At 44.5% G+C, this 21,456-nt stretch overlaps 1 pseudogene; it reads right to left on the reverse strand.

The window, feature by feature from the left end:
* The window catches only part of LOC139646851 (GRB2-associated-binding protein 1-like), a 24,678-nt pseudogene extending 5,651 nt beyond the window's left edge, over positions 1 to 19,027 (reverse strand).
* Positions 19,028 to 21,456: the final 2,429 nt, after the last annotated feature.

Raw genomic sequence — 21,456 nt, forward strand, 5'->3', positions numbered from 1 at the left:
CAAGTTTAATCAAAACAGACTGATGGTGCAGCAGTTAAGGCCTTTGAAAGTTTGACATTTTGACCTGTAATTATAGCGCCCCCATCAGGCCAAAAGCCAGTGTCTCCCCCAAGTATTCCTAATCTTTTCTAAATCTTTTGAAATTATGTTCACTGTTAGATTTGTTCACTAGTTTCATAGTTAGCAGCAGTTGCTGGAGATTGGCATAAGGGAAAATCTGAGACTGTCCTCCACCAAAAAACGAGCCCATAGGTTGTTTGTACAAGCAGCTTATTACGACCTGTAGTTACGTTTTAAAGTTAAGCGACCTCTAGCGGTCGGTCGTGTAAATAACGACAACATGTCCACATCATGTGACGGTCAAGCTTCTCTCTCAACACTGAAACAGCACAGTTGAAAGTCAGGGTGTTGTGATCGGGGATGGTGGATGGGCATTTGCCTTTGATGTCGGCGACTGGGGTTCGGTTCCCAGTGTTTCCAAAGGACATGCAACCGTGAATCACATTTTTTTATTTTTTTATTTAACCATGACCAAACCATTTGCCTAACCTTAACCAAGTTGTTATAGTTGCCTAACCGTAACCATAACCCAAGTTGTTTTATTTGCCTAAACTTTAGCATAACCTTAACCCTAACCTTAAACAAACTTGTTTTACTTGCCTAAATTTAACCAAAGTGGTTTTAATTGCCTAAATGTAACTATTAACCAACCTTTGGGACGTAATTCAATTTGTGGCGGAGGAACGTTTTCAAATTCATCTAGGTCGTGTTCATTTCACGTATTTTTGTGAGATCACATTGGAAACGCTCCTGTGGGTCGTATTAGAGGGGAGGAACAGACCACCTGTGTGGTCGTATGGGTTGGAGGACTTGTTGAAAAATCTAGAAAATAATCTTCCTGTAGCTCAGCTCTGTGCCAGTGGTCGGTACCTCTGGGTTTATGTGACGTCTCTCCAGCAGTCTGGGAGTCTGTTTTCTCCACACAAGCCCCTGCAGCAACACAACAACATGAACCATGAACCATAAACCAGACTGTCCTGCAGCTTAGAGACAGACGGATACAACAACTGAATCGGTGGGCAAAAATAAAGATTTTAGACCTAACCAAACCAGACTGCCATAAATAAGTATATCTTTTTAAATCAATGATCCACAAAGACAGAGACTTTAATAGTAGTCTCGTAGTAGTAGTAGCCTAGTAGTAACAGTAGTAGTAGTGGTAGAAGTAGTAGTAGTAGTAGTAGTAGTAGTAGCCTACTAAGGACCACTTCAATTAAAAGCCAGGTCCCAATTAAACGCCGAGTCCCTTTTACTGGCCGGGTGTGGCTACACGTTTTGACAAATAAAGGCCGGTCTCAAGAAGCCATTGACGCTGCGAAGCAGTTTATTTTTTTTTACTTGCATTCAAACATCAGTCACATTTGCTGATCGCCATGGTCGCTGATCGCCTCCTTTTATCAATAACACAAATGAAAAGTACATTTCAAATCAGTTCTATAAGATTTTGCAACAGAACTCCTCAACACTTCTACTCACCTTTGCGTTGCGGTTTCAGGTTGCGGTGGATGGGGGGGGGCAGGGCTTGGGCCTCGCCTCCACCAACAGCGTTCGTGGGATGCCTTCGGAGCGGGGGGGTGAGGGGAGCGACGGGGGTCAGGGGGGAGTTACGGAAGCCCAGGTGGGCTGGGGGGGGCACTTGCCTCCCCAGGGATGCCAGCTCCCCCGGGGTGAGGGTGGGGGTGGGGTGAGGGGGGACGCTGGGGGGGAGGGGGGTCATGGGGACATAGTTGGGGTCCTGGAGCTGGACGGAGGGGTCAGAGGTCGCCGAGGGAGGGGGCGGGGGGGCCCTGGAGGAGAGAAGAAGAAATTATGAGAAAAAAATGAAATATTTAAATGCCCCGATTTGAAATTGCACGTTGCTCTTGAGCAGTGTTTTTCAAAATACAGCTCAGGGACTGCCAGGGGTCCTTGAGGGGTTCCGAGAGTTCTTGAGGGGGTTCCAGGGGTTCTTGAGAGGATTCCAGTAGGTCTTGAGGGGGTTCCAGTAGTTCTTGAGGAGGTTCCACTAGTTTTTGGGGGGGTTCCAGGGATCCTTGAAGGGGTGACAGTAGTTCTTGAGGAGGTTCCACTAGTTCTTGGGGGGTTTCCAAGGGTCCTTGAGGGGGTTCCATTAGTTCTTGAGGGAGTTCCAGGGGTCCTTGAGAGGATTCCAGTAGTTCTTGAGGGGATTCCAGTAGTTCATGAGGGCGTTTCAGGGGTCCTTGAGGGGATTCCAGTAGTTCTTGAGGGGGTGCCAGGGGTCATTGAGGGGATTCCAATAGTTCTTGAGGGGGTTCCAGGGGTTCTTGAGGGGATTCCGGTAGTTCCTGGGGGAGTTCCAGGGATCCTTGAGGGGATTCCAGTAGTTCATGAGGGGGTTCCAGGGGTCCTTGAGGGGGTTCCATTAGTTCTTGGGGGGATTCCAGTAGTTCATGAGGGGGTTTCAGGGGTCCTTGAGGGGATTCCAGTAGTTCTTGAGGGGGTTCCAAAGGTTCCACCTTTTTGGAATCGTACTTTGGTCATTAGATATTACGTCAAACGCATCATGGAGGACACAAGAACGCAAATTGAGAAAGGGCCTAAGTTTGCAGCCACAACGCTAGCAATCACATCACACTGGCTGCTTTGAGTTTGCTGATTGCTAGATGTAGCACCGATAGTCTTGCAGAGAAAGTCGGGATTATATAGCAACACTGTTTTCTGACTGGCTACTGATTGACAGCGTTGCCCAATAGTTCAGCTGCAGGCAACTTTTAAACACCAACAAACCATGGAACAACCATGGTCAACATCATCTGAGGTTTCTCTGGTAGCAGAAAACAGACCTACAGAGACTGGTTTCTGGTGTGTCTCTGGCTGTAGACAACAAAGTTCCAGAGCCTAGTTTCTGGAATATCTCTGATGGTAGAAAATGAAAGAACTTCCATAAACTGATTTCTGGTGTTTCTCTGGTCATAGAAAGTGAAGTGTTTCAGAGACTGGTTTAAGGAGTTGCTGGCAGTGTGAACTTATTAACTCCTAACAACGCTAGAATGAAAAAAACATTTCAAGAAAGAGCAGTTTTTAGGTTTATGGAGCCATGTTTGTATTCCTTTTCAATTAATCGTTACATTAATCCGATATTTCTTTCTAATCTTTTATGGTATGTTCTTCCTAACCTTGTTGCCACGGGAGGCTCGGTGGTGGCGGCACTCATGGGAACGTAGTTTTCGTCCACGTCGTCGTCTTCAGAACAAACACTACCCAGAGGAACCATACCTTTACTAAACTGAGAGAGAGAGAGGGAGAGAGAGAGAGAGAGAGAGAGTGAGAGTCACAGAAAAATAGAACATTAGAGACGTTTTCACAATTTGTTAGGATTTGCCTGAAAGAAGAAATGACTAACAAAAACAATAAGGTCATAAAGGAAGACATTTCTTCACAGTTATTGGATTCTATTCTATTCTACTTTAGAGGTTTTGGTGATTTAACTTACAAAGTAGCTGTTGAAGCTCTCGCTGAACTCAAACATGCTGGCTCTGTCAGACAGAGACCTGGGGATGTGATAGGACTCTGCACCTGAAACACACAGAGAATATACAGGAAATTAATAGATTTATAAAATGATAAAATGCTAATATTGCTATACACACTAATATTGACTATTTTTGTTTTCGAGGGCTCCTCTAAATCCAGAAATCCCCTTCATTTCCACAATTGGAGAAAAAAAATGGATCCAAATAGAATCTGAAAGCTCCGAAATGACAACACTTGAAGACTAGATAATAGACTAGGCCTACTATAAAGATCACCTGAAACATAGATAGTACATAGAGATTATATAGCTCACATTTTGTTCCGTCATTGACTCGATTAGTTAGCTCTAGGAAGGCTCGCTCTCTGTAAAGTCCAGACAGGCTGCGATGGAGGGCTGCAGAAATAAACCTGACTTGACTTGACTTGACCAGATTTGTATGTAGAGACGTAAATGGAGCATGGCAGTTATGTAACTAAACATTATCAATGTTTCCATCAAAAGACAGAAGTCCACAGATGCACAGAGCATGAAGCTGGAGGCCGAGAAAAACTCAGATGGTCTGATGGAGACCGAGCTCAAAACATCAGATGCAGAGCTGGTAAAAAAAAATAAATGTACAGTATGCACCCTGGAAGCAGCTTCTAATGTGCTGACTGCTTTTGTTTGTTGGAGGCTTTGCAGACGAGTCACAAATCTGCTACCGACCATCATGGAGGAGCATTGTAGAATTGTCTGTTAGTTAATAAAGTCTAAATCTAAACATTGCATCGCCTGAAAGGTCCTATACCTGAACAGTGTGCGGTGAGGCTGAGCTTTTCCAGGAATCAAGGCATTTGTGTATGGGGAGGATGAAAGAGGACTATGTCAGTGTCTTATATCAAAACTAGAAGGCCGGCTTGTTCGTGAGTCGGATCCGGATCTGCTCCAAAATTTAATGGGTTCTTCCTTGACCCATGCTAGACCCTTCCACCAAGTTTCATGAAACTCGTGCCAGTAGTTTTTCCATAATCCTGCTAACAGGCAAACAAACAGACAAGCAAACGGCACCAAAAACATAACCTCCACACACTCGTCCGCTCCTCACCTGCATGCATGCGTCCAGGCATGGCGACAGTGTTGCTCCTCGGCACTCCCATCCCCCCTCTTCCTCCTCCTCCTCCTCCTCCTCCTCCCTCTGTACCTGCATCCCTCCTCTCCGGCTCCAGGGAGGACCAAGGGAGGGCCGCCGACCCCGTGCCCAGGATCAGGCTCTCTCCCTGGGCCGCGACGGCCATGGGCTTGGGCGGCCGTGGAGGAGGCGCAGGGGAGGAGGCGTGGAGCTCCGCCTGGGTCAGGGACTCCACGCTGGGGGTGGAGGAGGGGCGGCGAGGGGGGCGGAGCTGGGGGTTGGAGGCCGGGCGGGGGATCTGGTAGCCGCTGTTCGTGTACGAGTGTGTGTGTGAATGCACGCCGGAGTGTGTGTGAGAGTCGCCGCCGAGAGGTATCACCACGGGACGCAGGTGGAAGTCCAGGGAGTGCTTCCTGGGGTGCGGGGAGGGGTGACAGCGGGGCCTGCCCGCTCTCTTCTGGAGGTCAAAGGTCACGCTGGCGTCCAGCGACTGGCTGAGAGGGCTCGCCGCGGTCCAAGGCACGGCCCTGGAGCCGGAGGAGGAGGAAGAGGAGGAGGGAGGGGGGAGGCCGTTAGCGAGGGAGGAAGGAGAGGAGGAAGAGGAGGAGGTGGTGGAGGGAGGAAGGCAGGGGAGGTTGTCGTTGTAGTCGGTTTCCAAAGAGGCGGAGGAACCGAGAGGTCTGGAGAGAGAGAGAGAGAGAAAGAGAGAGAGGGGGAGGGAGAGAGGGATGAAGAGAGGGAGAGAGGGAGGGGGGAGAGAGATGAAGAGAGAGGGATGAAGAGAGGGATGAAGAGAGGGGGGAGAGAGAGAGAGATGAACAGGGAGAGAGGGATGAAGGGGGGAGAGAGAGCGGACAAGGGAGGGAGAGAGAGAGAGAGAGAAAGAGAGAGAGGGAGGGAGAGAGGGATGAAGAGAGGGAGAGAGGGAGGGGGGAGAGAGATGAAGAGAGAGGGAGAGAGAGAGAGAGATGAAGAGGGAGAGAGGGACGAAGGGGGGGGAGAGAGAGCGGGCGAGGGAGAGAGAGAGAGAGAGAAACAGGGAGGGAGGGAAAGAGAGGCAGACAGACAAAGAAGAGATTTAAACAAGGACTTAACAGGATTGAGAAGTCAATCCTTTAGAAGTCTCCAGGTTTGATCCAAGCTCAGATATACATCACAGGTCTGAACCTGTAACTCTGAGCGGCTGGCCGATCTCACCGCCTGCTGGTTTTGGTTTTCCTTTGGTCTGAACCACAGTGGAAAAGTTTCCTTTGTTTGTTTGTCCTTTGTAATTTGGTTTGTTTAGTTTCACACTGGCCAATTACAAGCCGGCCAGGGCTCGGAAACAAAAGTCACCTCCCTTACAAAACACGAAGTCACATGTGAATTCAAAGCTCATGTGCTTTTTGGACACGTGTGAAATGTCTCTTTGCACGAGAAATGAAGTTATCAAACGCGAAAACATAGACATTCACATGGGGGGAAAAAAAACACTTTTCACCCATGAATTTAAAATTTTCACATCTAAAGTGAAAAACGGTCCTGTGATGTCACAATACGACAGGAAAAGCATTGTTCACAAATGAAAACCAACGTGCCCAAAAAGCACATGTGCTTTTTGGGCCTGACCTGACCTGACAAAACTTTTTTTTTTTTTACCTGACAAAACTTTTTTTTTTTTTTCACCTGACAACTTTTTTTTTTTGGTGGCCCTAATCCTCTTCCGTAGATTTTACATGTGAATTTCATGCGAGAAAATCTCATTCCAGTCCCCGTAATTTTACTTATAAGCATGATGGACTTGTCTGTCTCTTCTTCTGTGGTGGTCATACCAGTTAAGAGCACATGAACAAGAGCATCAGTCCTTCTACCCATAATCCCTTGCGTTTTAGAGTCGTTTTTTTCCGAAGTCGTTTCACTCGGTGTGTGTTTACCTGGTGTGACTCTGGCAGTGCGACAGCCACAGGTAGTCTTCTTCTGTGGTGCTGTCGGACTCCAGGAGTTGAACGCTCACCGGGTCGTAAGGGGCCGGGACCGACCCTGTTACCGTGGTGAGGGGGGCGTGGCCGGCGGGAGTGGTTGGCGTGGTGACGGAGGAGGGGGCGGAGACAGGTAGCCTCTCCGGAACTGTAGAAAACGGCAAAGAGGAGAGAGAAGAGGGGTTAGCCAATGAGAGGACAGAACGAGATGCTAATTGTTTGTACATTCTATATACTTCTATGTCACACACACACACACACACACACACACACACACACACACACACACACATACACACTGAGTCTTAAAGGTAGTCCATGTTTGTCTCTGTAAGCCTCTTCTCTCTTCTCTTCTCTCTCCACACTTTCACACACACACTCACACTACACACACACATACACACACACACACACACACACACGCGCACACACACACACACACACACACACACACACACACACTGAGTCTTAAAGGCGGTCCATGTTGGTCTCTTCTCTCTTCCCACTTGTTTTCACACACACACACACACACACACCTTTTTCATTACCATCCATTTAAAATGCAAAACAAGAAAGCTGTTAAGTAAGTAATATTAGGATGATGGATGATCTATCTATCTATCTGTCTATCTATCTATCTATCTATCTATCTACTTGTTCTTCCTTCTCTCCCTCTCTTCCCCTTCTATCTCTCTTTCTATCGCTCTTTCTATCTCTCTTTCCAACCCTCAATCCCTCCTTCCTTTCCTCCCTCTATCGCTCAACCCTCGCCTCCTTCCCTTTCTTCCCCCTTCTATCTCTCTTTCCAACCCTCTGTCACTCCCTCCTTTCCTTCCCCTATCCCTCTGTCTCTTTATCCCTCCCTCCTTTCCTTCTTCTGTCCTTCCCTCCCTCCCTCCGTCCCTCTGCCCTTCCTCCATCAGTAGGGTTGAAAGGTTGAAGCCACAAAGGAAGCCGATGGAGGAGGAGACCCAGCGCTCGGAGACTTCCCTCCTCTCTCCTCTCTCCTTCCCCCCCCCCCCCCCCCCCCCCATACCCTCGTCGGTGGGGTTGAAGCCACACAGCAGGCAGATGGCGGACACCCAGCGGTTCATGTCCTCCTCGGACTCGGCCACCAGGTACCAGACCCGCTCCTCCGTCCGCAGGTCGAACACGAAGCTGCACTCCAGCTCCTTCTTGGTGAACGTCAGACCGGCGTCCACCTGGAGGAGGGGAGGGGAGAGAGAGAGAGAGAGCAATGAAGAGGGAGAGAGGGATGAAGGGGGGAGAGAGAGCGGGCAAGGGAGAGAGAGAGAGAGAGAGAGAGAGAGAGAGAGAGAGGTTTTCCAGTTGGTTATTGATACTAGAGTTCTTTCAGGTGATGTGGCCCCTCCTCCTCCGGCGGCCATCTTGGAGGTCCTCAGCTCTGTGAACAGCTGACTGTGTTTCTGTCTCAACAGAATTGAACAGACGGTTAATTTCTGTCTGTTTCTGACTGAACTGATCATTTCATCACTGATCCATCTGATTGATTTAGTGTTTAGATAATGTCAGCTTGTTAGCTAGCTAACCATAGCATCTGGTCAGCTAACCATCACTGTCTTGTTGTTAAAGTCCCACTGAAACGGAAGTTAGAGCGTCTTCAGCTTCTGTCCTGTGACGTATTTCCCAGTGAAACGGAATATTTGAGCGGTGTACAGTTACAAGAGGGGTTTAAATCAAATCCTTTGCATTTGATTGGACCGCTAAATAGTGGGCGGGGCTTAGAGTTTAGTGTGATACGGAGCTACAGAGGACTGTTGGCTCCACACACACCAGGTTGAAGAATGATTGATGGGTGGATGTCATGATATTATTGGTTGAAATTGGTTGGTTCATGCTTACATAAGCACACGGCATATTTTGTTTTACAGGAAGAAAACATGATTGGATTTTAATATGAAAATATTTTTTTATTTTTTTTGGTAGGCCTATATATTGTTAAATAGGTGCACAATATGACCGGGGATGTGAATTAAAGGGTTAAAAATGCATTTTTCATTTCATCTCGACTTTAACACATCTGATTAGCACACTAGCTAACATATCTAGTAGCAGCTAGCGTTAGCATGTTCACATTGAAGGTCCCATATGGTGTAAAGCAGGACTCCCCTCTCCTCTGTGATGATAAAGGAGTTGGATGGTCTATCTAAACATGGTGAAAGTATCAAAACTAAATCCACACAATCCATATTAGTGCAGCGAGCCTCTAAACGAGCCGTTTGGACTTCCGTAACTTTGTGGCGTCACAAAGGTTCGCTCATTATCATTTTTGTAAGAAATAATAGACTAACAAAGTGTTTTTTTCAAAGCGGTTGAGCGGTTGTCATTGTTTATTAACTGGAGAGTTTTCCCTACCTGTAGCTGCCTAGCTGCGGCGTCTCACGTTTCACTCTGGAAACGGTTAGCCAATCGGAACAGAGGGGTCGTTAATATTAATGAGCCTTAAAGACACGGAGACAGAAACGGCCTGTTCTTGGTAAGGCTCAGAGAGATGCTGGGAAATGAACGTGGAGAAATGGATTGAGAGTGTTTTTGGTTCATGACACCACACACACAGCTTTGAATGGACAGAAACACAAAATAAAACACTGGAAGGTGGAGAATATGAGACCTTTAACCAAGTTGTTTTAGTTTCCTAAAGTTAACCTTTAGCTGATAATGTCGTGTCCAATTCATGTTTTTGTAACAGAATCCAGTTTGTGGTGGAGGAACATCATTTTCACATCATTTTCACATAAAGCACGAAAATGTGAGTTTCAGAGTCATTTCACGACTTTTTATGGGATCTGTTTCTATGGGATTTAGCATGCAGCATTTCAGACATGATGTTTGTCTCTCTCTCTCTCTCTCTCTCTCTCTCTCTCTCTCTCTCCTCTCTCTCTCTCCTCTCTCTCTCTCTCTCTCTCTCTCTCTCTCTCTCTCTCTCTCTACCTGTTCACAGAGGTTGAGGTTGATGCTCCTGATTGGCCGGCGGGCCTGCTGGTGTTTGTAGTACTGCAGGACGTCCGGCTCTCCGCTCAGCCGGCCGCTCCGCAACACGAACCAACGCCTCTTCCAGGCCTGGAGAGAGAGAGAGAGAGAGAGAGAGAGAGAGAGAGAGGGAGAGAGAGAGAGGGAGAGGGAGAGAGAGTTTTACAGTTTTACAGATCAATCAATGTTCAACTTCAGGTAATGATCATTTTCCAAAAATATACAGTATATACAGTATACAGCACTGTGGAAAATGTATTGATTAATTTACTTTCTTGAATGATGAGCATAAGATTATGATTAATGATTTTGGATGTCTATGGATATATATATAGATAGATAAAGGGATTTATGGCTTATTGATTACAAAATAGGCTTAGACTGTTTCCATTCCCCCCCGTCTCTCTCTCTCTCTCTCTCCCTCTCTCTCTCTCTCTCTGGCTCTCTCTCTTAACTCCAGTGTCTCTCTCCCATGTCGGCTGTTTCACACCCCAGTACACATGAATGTTAACTAAACATCACACACACACACACACACACACACACACACACACACACACTGACTTGCTAAATGTTTGACACTTCTGGGAGGTTGTTACTGCCGCACGCTAAGCATTATGGGTAGGGTCCATCTCCCATGAGCGATCCAGGAGATGACACTGCATATTTCACACATGAATCACCAACCGGTGTGTGTGTGTGTGTGTGTGTGTGTGTGTCCATGTGAGTTAACGCCGGCCAACCAAATCCGTCTCTTCCAATCCCCGGTTTAGAGCGTTTCCCAACGAAAGACCAACGTGACACCAAACACTGAGACCTCTGTGTGTGTGTGTGTGTGAGAGAGAGGATTTGATCAAAGTGCACGAATAAAATACATGCTGTAGAGCACATGTTCACACACACACACACACACACGCACACAAAATCTCTCTCAAATTCTCTCTCTCTCTCTCTCTCTCTCTCTCTCTCTGTTTTCCTCTCTCTCTCCAAACACTAACAGGAAGTGTCTACAGGAAGAGGAAATGGCTGAACAGGAAATGCTGGTGAAGATGGCGGTAGATGTTTTCTTTCTCTCTCTCTCTCTCTCTCTCTTTGATGATCAGTCCCCTCTCTTCAGTCACAGATTCAGGCCAGAAGTGTGTGTGTGTGTGTGTGTGTGTGTTTGGGGGGGAGGGGGTTCCCAGCATCCAATCAACATTTATATTTTAGACATTTTTGAATCACGATTACATCAAGTACAATAAATGTCCAGGAATTAGTCATGGAAAAGACTTAAAATCAAACTTCTCTAAGGTCTTTTGAGGCGGAAAACTCACTAATAAATGAAATTCTGCATGGATCAAAATGTGCCAGAGGTGTGGGACTCGAGTCAACTTCACTCGAGTCCCAAGTCAGTCTCAAGTCTTCAGGCTCAAGTCTCAAGTCAAGTCCCAAGTCTAAATGTAGATTACCAAGTCAAGTCCAAGTCAAGTCCGTGTCATTAATGTCAAGTCTCAAGTCTAAATGTAGAACAGCAAGTCAAGTCAGAACAAATCAAGAGTCCAGTATCAATTTAATATCTTAAAGAAAACTAAATATCTAGGACTTTTCAATGCAATATGGTTTTAATAGGATAAAAACTTGGTAAGAGCATCATGAGTTTGATTTCTAGAATCAGTTTCAACTTCAATAAATTCAATCATTCCATACAAATTCAGAAAACAGAATTTAAATTCAGTCGTCTGCTGGAACAAATCTCATCACTTTCAATCTAAGTCATTTACACAAACACAAGATCTCAAGTCAAGACTTTAGAAACCTTTTCAAGTCATCAGAGTACAAGTCAGAGTCAAGTCCCAAGTCACCAGAACCCAAGTCAAGTCAAGGCTCAAGTCTTCTCTTCATGCATCAAGTCAAATTTCAAGCGATTACAATAGTGACTCGAGTCTAGCACCTTGGGTCGTGTCTCTTCCTCCATGATAAAACCCCCAAATCAGTGATTCTGTGATCTGTTGCTCCGGTAGAGGAGACTGGAGAATTGTGTTTTTCCTCTCTCTCCATTCACTGCCACTGTATGGAGGAACAGTCTGAAAATCACTTCCAGCACATAAAGGAAAGTCCGACAAAGCAGATTCTGACAATATATAAAAAAAACTAGTCATGCTGCTGAATTGTTTTTAAGTGCATCTCTTTCTTTATGTTTCCAAACCTTTCAGTTTGAAAAAGTGGAACACCGAAATACAGGCGGAGGAAACCTATGATGAAGGAACGAAGAAAATAAAACGTTTATCAATAACTGCAGATAGGAGGGAAAAAAGCGTGAGACTCGTTTTTTATATATTGTTAGAATCTGATTTGTCAAAGTCCTGTCTCTCACTTTTTTTTTCATTAAATCCAAAGATCTTCAGCCGAATAGTCAGTGTCCATTTTCCCAGAATCTGAATCAGAAATGATTTTTCACCCTCCTAGCTTACTTTGTTGCCTGTTGCCGGCATGCAGCCCGTTAAAGTTGCCTCAAAAATTGCCAAGTGCATCATCAGAAATACACATTCCCCATCCTCGCCGCAATCAATATTGCCCATCTGCATTGCTCACATTAACCTGAGTTGCCCGTATCTTATCATCATGTTTCTTCTCTCTCTCTCTCTCCCTCCGTCTCTTTCTTCCTCTCCCTCCTCTCCCCCTTCATTTCGTTTCCTCCTTTGACCTCTGACCCCAACAGGAAGAGGTCACAATGGATCTAAAATAACACTTCCTCCTTCCTGCCTCCGATCCAAAATAACAGCAGACCTGGAAAACAAACCTCCCACCGCTCAGTCCCTTACGGACCGATCCGCTCCTCCTTTCCCCCGGTCGGGACCCGGAGCTTCATGTCGTGTGACGTCACACGGAGGAAAACACTGTGAAGTCTCCACAGCTTCACTGTTCACACCTTTATGATCCTCACAATACTCTGAAGTTCCATTTTCAGCATCACATGACCTTAAAGGAGGGGTATCATTTACTTTTTCAGCAATTTTATATAATTACCTGGTGTCTATAAAATACATCTGTTCAGTTTTTTTCAGTAAAAATCATTTAGTTACAGCTTTAGCGATTCACTTCCCAGTGTTTGTTTCCCATCTACGAGAAATAGGTTGTTTTACATAAGCAGCTTCTTATGCTAATGAGCTACTGCTCTGATTGGCTGGCCATTCTGGAAGGCCTGCCCCCCTCTTAGAGCTGATTGGTCGATTTCAGACAGTCAGTTTTTGCTCTCGTGTCTATGTAGACACTGGAGCAAAAACTGACTGGCTTGTACAAAGGGGCGAGTTTTATACTTGGTGACTGTGGGAAAATGGCAAAGTAACATGATTCCATTTTTTTACTTTGATTACTTCACACCTCCAAGTACCAAAATCACCATAAATACTAAGAATTGCCACATCCTAGGATACCCCCCCCCCTTTAAGGCATCAAACCAGCTGTGCGGTAAAAGGTTGCTAATGTTCTAAAGCTAAATAACATTGACAACTCTACGAAGCAATCCCTTAAAGGCACAGTATGTAATTTCTGCCGCTAGGGCTTTCTCAATCAAAACGATAACAAAAGACGTAGTTTCGTGAAGTAGCGTGGGATCATGGGAGTTTTTTTTACGGGGACAGCTTCAGCGACAGAACGCGAAGCAAACGGGAATGAATAATCGTGATCCGTCACCAGTGAGCGATAAAAACAATAGAATGAAAAAAACAACAGAGCGGCTAGAGCGGCTAGCTAGCTAGCTGGCCGACTTCCTTCCTCACTCTCTGACGGATCATCTGGTAACTTCCTGTGTTTCCCCGGAAGTTAGGGGGTAAAGGGGATATGACGCCATGACAGGAAGTTAGGGGGTAAAGGGGATATGACGCCATGACAGGAAGTTAGGGGGTAAAGGGGATATGACGCCATGACAGGCGACCAAATGAAACGCACCGTTGCCTTGAATAAAATTACGGATTTCTCTGGGTTTGAACATTGTTGGAAACATTTGGGATAATGTAAGTACACTCTAGTCATTTTTAGATATTTTAATGCGGAAATGTTACATATTATACCTTTAAATTAACCTTACATTTACATTAATTCACCCCATAATTCATGCAAAATCCCCTTAAAATTAATTAAGGGAGTTATTAATGGAGGAAACCCCATCAAAACCTCCTTAAACACACCCTTAATTTTTGACTCTTTACTTTGTAATTTAATGTAAAATTCAGGGACACAGGAACTTTCCATTAATAAACCAGGTAACACTTTACAATAAGGGTACATTATATTAAGGGTTAGTTAATGCTTAATAAGCATTAACTAACCCTTAATTAACAGTTAACTAATGTGTCTGGTAATCATTTACTAATGGTGTTCATGTTAACTAAGGTATTCATTTATACATTATTTAATAGGCATCTTTATAAACTATTAAATAATGTATAAATTAATACCTTAGTTAACATGAACAACATTAGTAAATTACACATTAGTTAACTGTTAATTAAGGGTTAGTTAATGCTTATTAAGCATTAATTAATGCTTATTAAGCATTAACTAACCCTTAACTTAGTGACCCTTATTGTAAAGTGTTACCATAAACCATTAATGATCTCATCAGTGATGTCATGGTCAGGTATTTCACCTTTGGCGGCGTCAAATGTTTTGCGATCAGAAAAAACTGTAACCAGCTGATCCGTTATCACAACCTAACACCCCCCCCCCCCCCCGCCCGCTTCTTTACCATGGTTACGGTAAAATGTTTACCTACTGCGCCTTTGATTTAGAAAAATACAACAAACATTTCACATTTCAGTTATTTAGCTGAATCTCTCTCCCATGAAAGCAATGCTCTGAGAGGAAAACGCGGCTGCTGCAGGGATTGAACCTGTGATGTCTGGGTCACAGGACGCAAACACACACACACACACACACACACACGCACACACACACAGCCCACAGCCCACAAAGTCCTGCTCAGTGTGTGCAGCAGCAGGTAGACAGACTGTTTATATCATTAAATATCCCTAAACTGTGTTTGACCTCCCAAATGTTTAAAATCGTGTGTGTGTGTGTGCATGACGTTTGTTATTGTACCAAAATTTGCAGAGTTTACTTCATACTTCATCATACCCTGCCTGTTCTGTGCCAATCTGTGTGTGTGTGTGTGTGTGTGTGTGTGTGTGTGTGTGTGTGTGTGTGTGTGTGTGTGTGTGTGTGTCTCTAAATCTTCAGGGAGGCCCCTTCTTCCAACCAGGCCCAGCTGAGACGGATTAGTTTATTACATAACTGAGAGTACACACACACACACACACAGATTGGGACAGAACAGGGAGGGTATGATGAAGTAAACTCCACGAACTTTGGCCCAATACCTAACATCATTACACACACACACACACACACACACACACACAGCCTGCTGAGCCATTTTGTCAAGTCAGATCTATCTAGTTGCATTGGACCAGTTTCTCCAGTCTTTTCTGTAGTAGTCCACCAGTGTGTGTGTGTGTGTGTGTGTGTGTGCATGCGTGCATGCGTGTTGACAGTGGACACACAGCTGGCCAGGCGGTGTGTGTGTGTGTACACACTGGGCTGTATATACCATCATGCAGGGGAAACCCAGAGCCACACACACACACACACAATGTGGCAGCCATGTTGGTCCAACAGGAAGCTCTTCTTCTTCTTCTTCTTCTTCTTTTCGAATCCAAGAATGCCAGGTCGACACCTCTGTTCTTCCCAAGTCGTCTCGGAGCGAACGATCTTCTCATGAGCAGAAACTCTTCGTACAGTTTGAGATGGACTGTGTGTGTTTCCAGTTCCAGAAAGACTCCAAACCTCCAACTGCATGAAGTCAACAGACCACAACCAACTTCTGATCAAATATAAAGTCAATACATTTTTTCCCACAAGAGATTTTGGTCTCAGCAGCTAATTTCACTTCTTCTAATGTGCGTCCTTATGGGGATTTTCTAAATAAATGTGTCATTAACTGGATATAACTGTTATAAAACAGGATTGTTTCCCTAGTGATTGACTGACAGGTCACCGTTTACGGGCCAATAGCAGACTCAAACTCCGCCCCCTCTGCCTTGGCTCCGCCCCTCTGCCTCTCTTTGGCTGCTCCGGCTCCAAACAATGTCAACATGGCGGCGACCGTCCCAATCCCAAACCCAATCTCCAAGTTTCAAAACCCTTCAGAAGCCGATGGGTGACGTCACACTCTTGCCTGGGTCCAGACCTTTGACTCCACCCACTCCACCCAGTTGACTGATTCTGGTCTGGCATCGTTGACATGAAACAGCGGTTTCTCGGTTGAAAAATGATCGGTCCAATGAGCGCCGGGGGGGGGGGGGGGGACTAACGATTAGCCAATCAGAGCCAGACAATCGTCATCAAGCTGTCGTCAAGCTGTGCGCCAGAACCAAGGAGGAGTAATAACAACAATGGAGACGCTAGAGACAAGATGGACGCTGCTATCCAGGCTGTTCTGAATCCATTAAAAGTCGTTGTACTTTGTTTTTTACTTCCCTCCGTTTTGTCAAAGATGCTCTATACTTTCTGAACCGTCTCTGGTGTTGTCATGGTTACGCATCAGCGTCGACTTAAAATGACGTTAGATTCAGGCGGATACGTCGGTCTCTAGTGATCGGTTAGGGAAAATCGAATCCCCCTCCCCCACGGAAATCGGTTAGAGTGGAGGCAGTGTCAGACTGAAGATGGAAATGGAGTGGAACGAGTTGACAGTTCTGTCTGATATCAGGCAAGTACACACTCACTGCTCCATCTGGTTTACAGTCTGTGGTTTGGACGTGATGCGTCGTTCCCGCAATGCATCTTGGGGTTTTTTCCTTTGGTTCCCGTCGGTGAAGTCTCCCGCCGGCGCTTCCTCGACTGGCACGTGAACTTCCGGGACTTTCATCCGGCCCTCGTGTTCTTTTTTGTTTTGCTTTGGTTTTCTTTGCCCCACCTAAAATGCTCTTCCCTGGTGCAACAGCTAATTTTAGGCGAGTGATATTTCGCAACGTTAGCTCGCTAGTTAGCAAAGAACGTTAGCATCTTTACATTTCAAATTCATACGTTTAACCGGTAACACTTCACAATAAGGGTCACTAAGTTAAGGGTTAGTTAATGCTAAATAAGCATTAACTAACCCTTAATTAACAGTTAACTAATGTGTAATGTTGACGTGAAACTGAAAACAGAAATGGAAAACTTTGGGGTTTGCCCAAGTTTCCTAGTCGGGATTCAGACTTGAAGAGCCGTTCTACCGCTTTTTTTGTAGCAGGGTTCGGGTTAGTCAGAATTCCCGATTTTCAAACAGTATAAGAGTTTCCTGACGTCACCTTAGAGGATTTCTGGGTAATGAAGTCCTCAAAATTCAATCAGTTACCATCCGCTGCCATTTCTTTTTCAAAAAGTCATCAAATCATTTTGTGTCAGTGTTTGCTGTCGATCATTCAGAGTGGGAGTCACTGTTTTCAGATGGAAGGTTGCTGGTTCAAATCCAGACCAGGAAGATCTGGTCCTCAAACAGCTGCCGTCGAGCAAGGCACTGAACCAACTGCTGCAGGAGAAGACTGTGGTTTCTAACTCTCTCTCTCTCTCTCTCTCCCTCTCTCTCTATCTAAACAAAAACACAAACAACCCTTCCTCTCCTCCCTCGCTTTCCTGTCTAACCCACCAAAGACTGGAGATAATTCAGGAGAGGAAAGGAAAGGAGGAAAGGAAACAAAGTCAAAAGAGAGATGGAAAGTTGAGGAAAAGAGAGGAGGAATGGAAAGGACAGGAAAGGAAAAGAGAAGGAAAGGAAAAGAGAAGGAAAGGAATGGAAAGGACAGGAAAGGAAAGGAAAGGAAATGAAATGAAATGAAAGGAAAAGAGGAGGAAAGGAAAAAGGAAAGGAAAGGAGTGACAGAGAAAGAGACTTTCTACTGGAAAGAAAGAAAGAAAGAAAGAAAGAAAGAAAGAAACAGGGGAAATGAGCGACGGAGAGGAGAGAGAGATGAGATTAGCTCAACTCACTGGCCAGGCATGCCAGTTATGCGGGGCGTGTGTGTGTGTGTGTGTGTTTGTGTGTGTGTGTGTGTGTGTGTGTGTGTGTGTGTGTGTCTCAGCTGCCTTTTTTACCGGAAAGTGTGAGTCCTGCTGCTGCTGGACAAACAGCCTCCTGCTGCTTTCAATTGCTGTTTAAATATTTTATGACAAATTCTTTCTTTAAGAAGTCTCAACTGTTTCTGTGCACCAGTGTCCTAAAAATAGACCCTGATTAAAATGATCTATCTATCTATCTGTCTATCTATCTATCTATCTATCTATCTATCTATCTATGTCTATCTATCTATCTATCTATCTATCTGTCTATCTATCAATAGCTAGCAAGTCTACATGCTTTGAGTCTTGACTGTTTTTGTACACCAGCTTCCAAAATAAACAAGGAGACTAATGAAAATGATTAATAAAGTCTTCTATTTATCTATCTATCTATCTATCTATCTATCTATCTATCTATCTATCTATCTATCTATCTATCTGTCTATCTATCAATAGCTAGCAAGTCTACATGCTTTGAGTCTTGACTGTTTTTGTACACCAGCTTCCAAAATAAACAAGGAGACTAATGAAAATGATTAATAAAGTCTTCTATTTATCTATCTATCTATCTATCTATCTATCTATCTATCTGTCTATCTATCTATCTATCTATCTATCTATCTATGTCTATCTATCTATCTATCTATCTATCTATCTATCTATCAATAGCTAGCAAGTCTACATGCTTTGAGTCTTGACTGTTTTTGTACACCAGCTTCTAGCTTCTAGCTAGAAAGACTATAGCTTTGGCTTTTGACTGTTTTTTGTACTCCAATCTTGTAAAAAAAACATAGTATTAAACTGATTAATAATCTATCTATAAAGCCTACACTTACTGTATATACAAATAGTACCTATAGTATTCTTACTGTACTATTTATTGACCATAGTAAAGCTCATAGCTGGTAGCTGCTGTGTGTTTTATTGGTTTATGGGTTTATAACGTCAGGAAATGACTCACTGTGTGTGTTGATAAAACTGGGGAAAGGTTATCTATGAGCTTAATTAAAAACTGCACAGTAGGCACAGTGGCACACACATACACACACACACACACACACACACACACACACACTGTCTCAAGCTTTCTAGTTTCTCTCAAACCTTTTCAGATCTCCAGTGTTGAAAGTGTATTTCAGAGGAAAGTCATGCAGGTAGAAATACACGTTTTGTTCAGTTTGTTTACATTTTGAAACTCATTCTGAATCAGAGGTGAAAAGTTGTTTTTTTTTGCGGAATGAAAATATTAAAAACTCACGTAGCGTCGTAGTTTTTCTCCGGCGGCGATTTTCGGAGCCAGCCTTCACACACCACCTCCCCCCCGGCGCTCATCCTGCAGCCTGCCGATCAGTCGATCAATCAGGCTTCTGATCAGTCGACCAGGCTTCCAATCAATCGACCAGGCTTCAGTCAATCGACCAGGTTTCCAATCAATCAAATAGGGTTCCAATCAATGGACCAGGCTTTCAATCAGTTGACCAAGTTTCCAGTTGGCCTGCTGTTGTAATCGATCAGTTCAGATTTGTCGGTTGATCGATTAAAGTGATTGATTGGTTGAATCGACTAGAGCAGCTCCAACGGTTTCCATCCGTCCAAGAAGAAGGTTCTCACTCACTGAGTGGACGAGTCACACCTCTCTCTCTCTCTCTCTCTCTCTCTCCCTCTCTCTCTCTCTTCTCTGTCTGAGGTTTGAGGGCTTCTAGTTCCCAGCAAAGAAGTGAAACTCTCTCTCTCTCCCTCTCTCTCTTCTCTCCCTCTCTGTCTCTCTCCTTTCTCTCCCTCTCTCTGTCAGAGGTTTCCCAGCAAAGAACTGAAACTCTCTCTCTCTCTCTCTCCGGCCGTGCGACAGCTGCCTACAGCTCGGCTCGGCCGTTCCTTCTCTCCTCTCCCTTTTCTTTTCTCCTCCTCCTCCTCCTCTCTCTCTCTCTCTCTCTCCTCCCCTCCTGCTCCCGCCTGCGGCCCGCCCCACTTACAGGAAACTCCTCCTGTGTGTGTGTGTGTGTGTGTGTGTGAGAGAGAGAGAGAGAGAGAGAGAGAGAGAGACAGAGAGAGATAGGGAGAGAGAGAAAGGGAGAGAGTTTCACATTTCACGTTCTTCATGTTGTGTTTAGAGATCTGTTGCTCTCAAGACATTATTTGTCCATGTAGATTACATTTATTAGATATACTACTTACTGCATTCAGAGTCCTTCCTTTCTACTGTCTCTACTGTCTCCACTGTCTCAACTGCCTTGTCTGCCTCTACTGCCTCAATTGTCTTCACTGTCTTTACTGTCTCAACTGCCTTGTCTGTCTCTACTGTCTTTACTGTCTCAACTGCCTTGTCTGTCTCTACTGTCTCTACTGTCTTTACTGTCTCAACTGCCTTGTCTGTCTCTACTGTCTCTACTGTCTTTACTGTCTCAACTGCCTTGTCTGTCTCTACTGTTTTTACTGTCTCAACTGCCTTGTCTGTCTCTATCTTTACTGTCTCAACTGCCTTGTCTGTCTCTACTGTCTCTACTGTCTTTACTGTCTCAACTGCCTTGTCTATCTCTACGGTCTCTACTGTCTCAACTGCCTTGTCTGTCTCTACTGTCTTTACTGTCTCAACTGCCTTGTCTGTCTCTACTGTCTTTACTGTCTCAACTGCCTTGTCTGTCTCTACTGCCTCCACTGTCTCTACTGTCTGTACTGTCTCTACTGTCTCTACTGTCTTGACTATACTGTATGTACTGTCTCAACTGACTCTACTGTCTCTACTGACCCTACTGTCTGTACTGACTACTGTCTCACTCACTTTTATTGACTTGTTTGTCTCTTTGCTTATATTGTTTTTATGATGTTTTGTTGGTCTTGTTTAGCTTCTTGTAACTTTCTTTTAATGTATGTCCTGTGTGTGTCCTATATGTGAACATGTGTGTGTGTGTTTTATTCTGTTAAGTGTGAAGCACTTTGTACTTTGCACAAGACAACTGCTATGGAAATAAAGTTTATCATTTGAAAAGTTAACAGAGGGAAACCACATGATGGGACTGTTGGAAGGACAGCAGGAATCCTTCAGACTCTGGATGATTTTTGCTCTTGAAATCTTTTGAAGAATTTCATCCTCTTCATTCTGTGAGACAGGACAGAAGATAAAAACAGAAGGTCTTTACAGTTGGTTCTGAGTTTCTCAGCCAGTGAAAGTCATTCACCGTTTAATTTCAAACCACGGTTGGTACATGCTCTCTAGTGGCCATTTTATGTATTACATCTAATCCCAAACTAGCAGATTGGCATCACAACAAATACTAATACTATAACACTAATAGTGATACTACTACTACTACTACTACTATTACTGCAACTACTACTACAATAATTACTACTGCTACTACAAATGCTACCAACACTAATACTATTACAAGTATGACTGCTACTACTAGTACTACTACTACTGCTATTACTAATGCCACTATCAATACTAGTACTAATACTGCCAGAAATACTGATACTCACATCAATAGTCCTGTAGCCTGTGTGGCTCAGCATCTAGTCACTGTAGTGTAAAGTGCTTTGGATTAAAGCTTCACACCAAGTGGTGTACACATGAGTCACTGTGCTGTGACCTCTGACCTTTCACCTCCTCTCTGTTGGTTGATCTTCTAGGAAATTAAGTTGATTCTCCTGTTGACCTCAGTGGAAGTCTGTCTGGATACAAGAGCCAGATAAATGAGTAAAAGAAGATGTATTTCTACTGAGAGAGAGAGAGAGAGAGAGAGAGAGAGAGAGAGAGAGAG

The sequence above is a fragment of the Centroberyx affinis genome, unplaced genomic scaffold, assembly GCF_046629955.1.
Source record: "Centroberyx affinis isolate AG114_WGS23_722 - 3 ecotype Tasmania unplaced genomic scaffold, CSIRO-AGI_Caff_v1 ptg001006l_1, whole genome shotgun sequence".
Lineage (NCBI taxonomy): Eukaryota > Metazoa > Chordata > Actinopteri > Beryciformes > Berycidae > Centroberyx > Centroberyx affinis.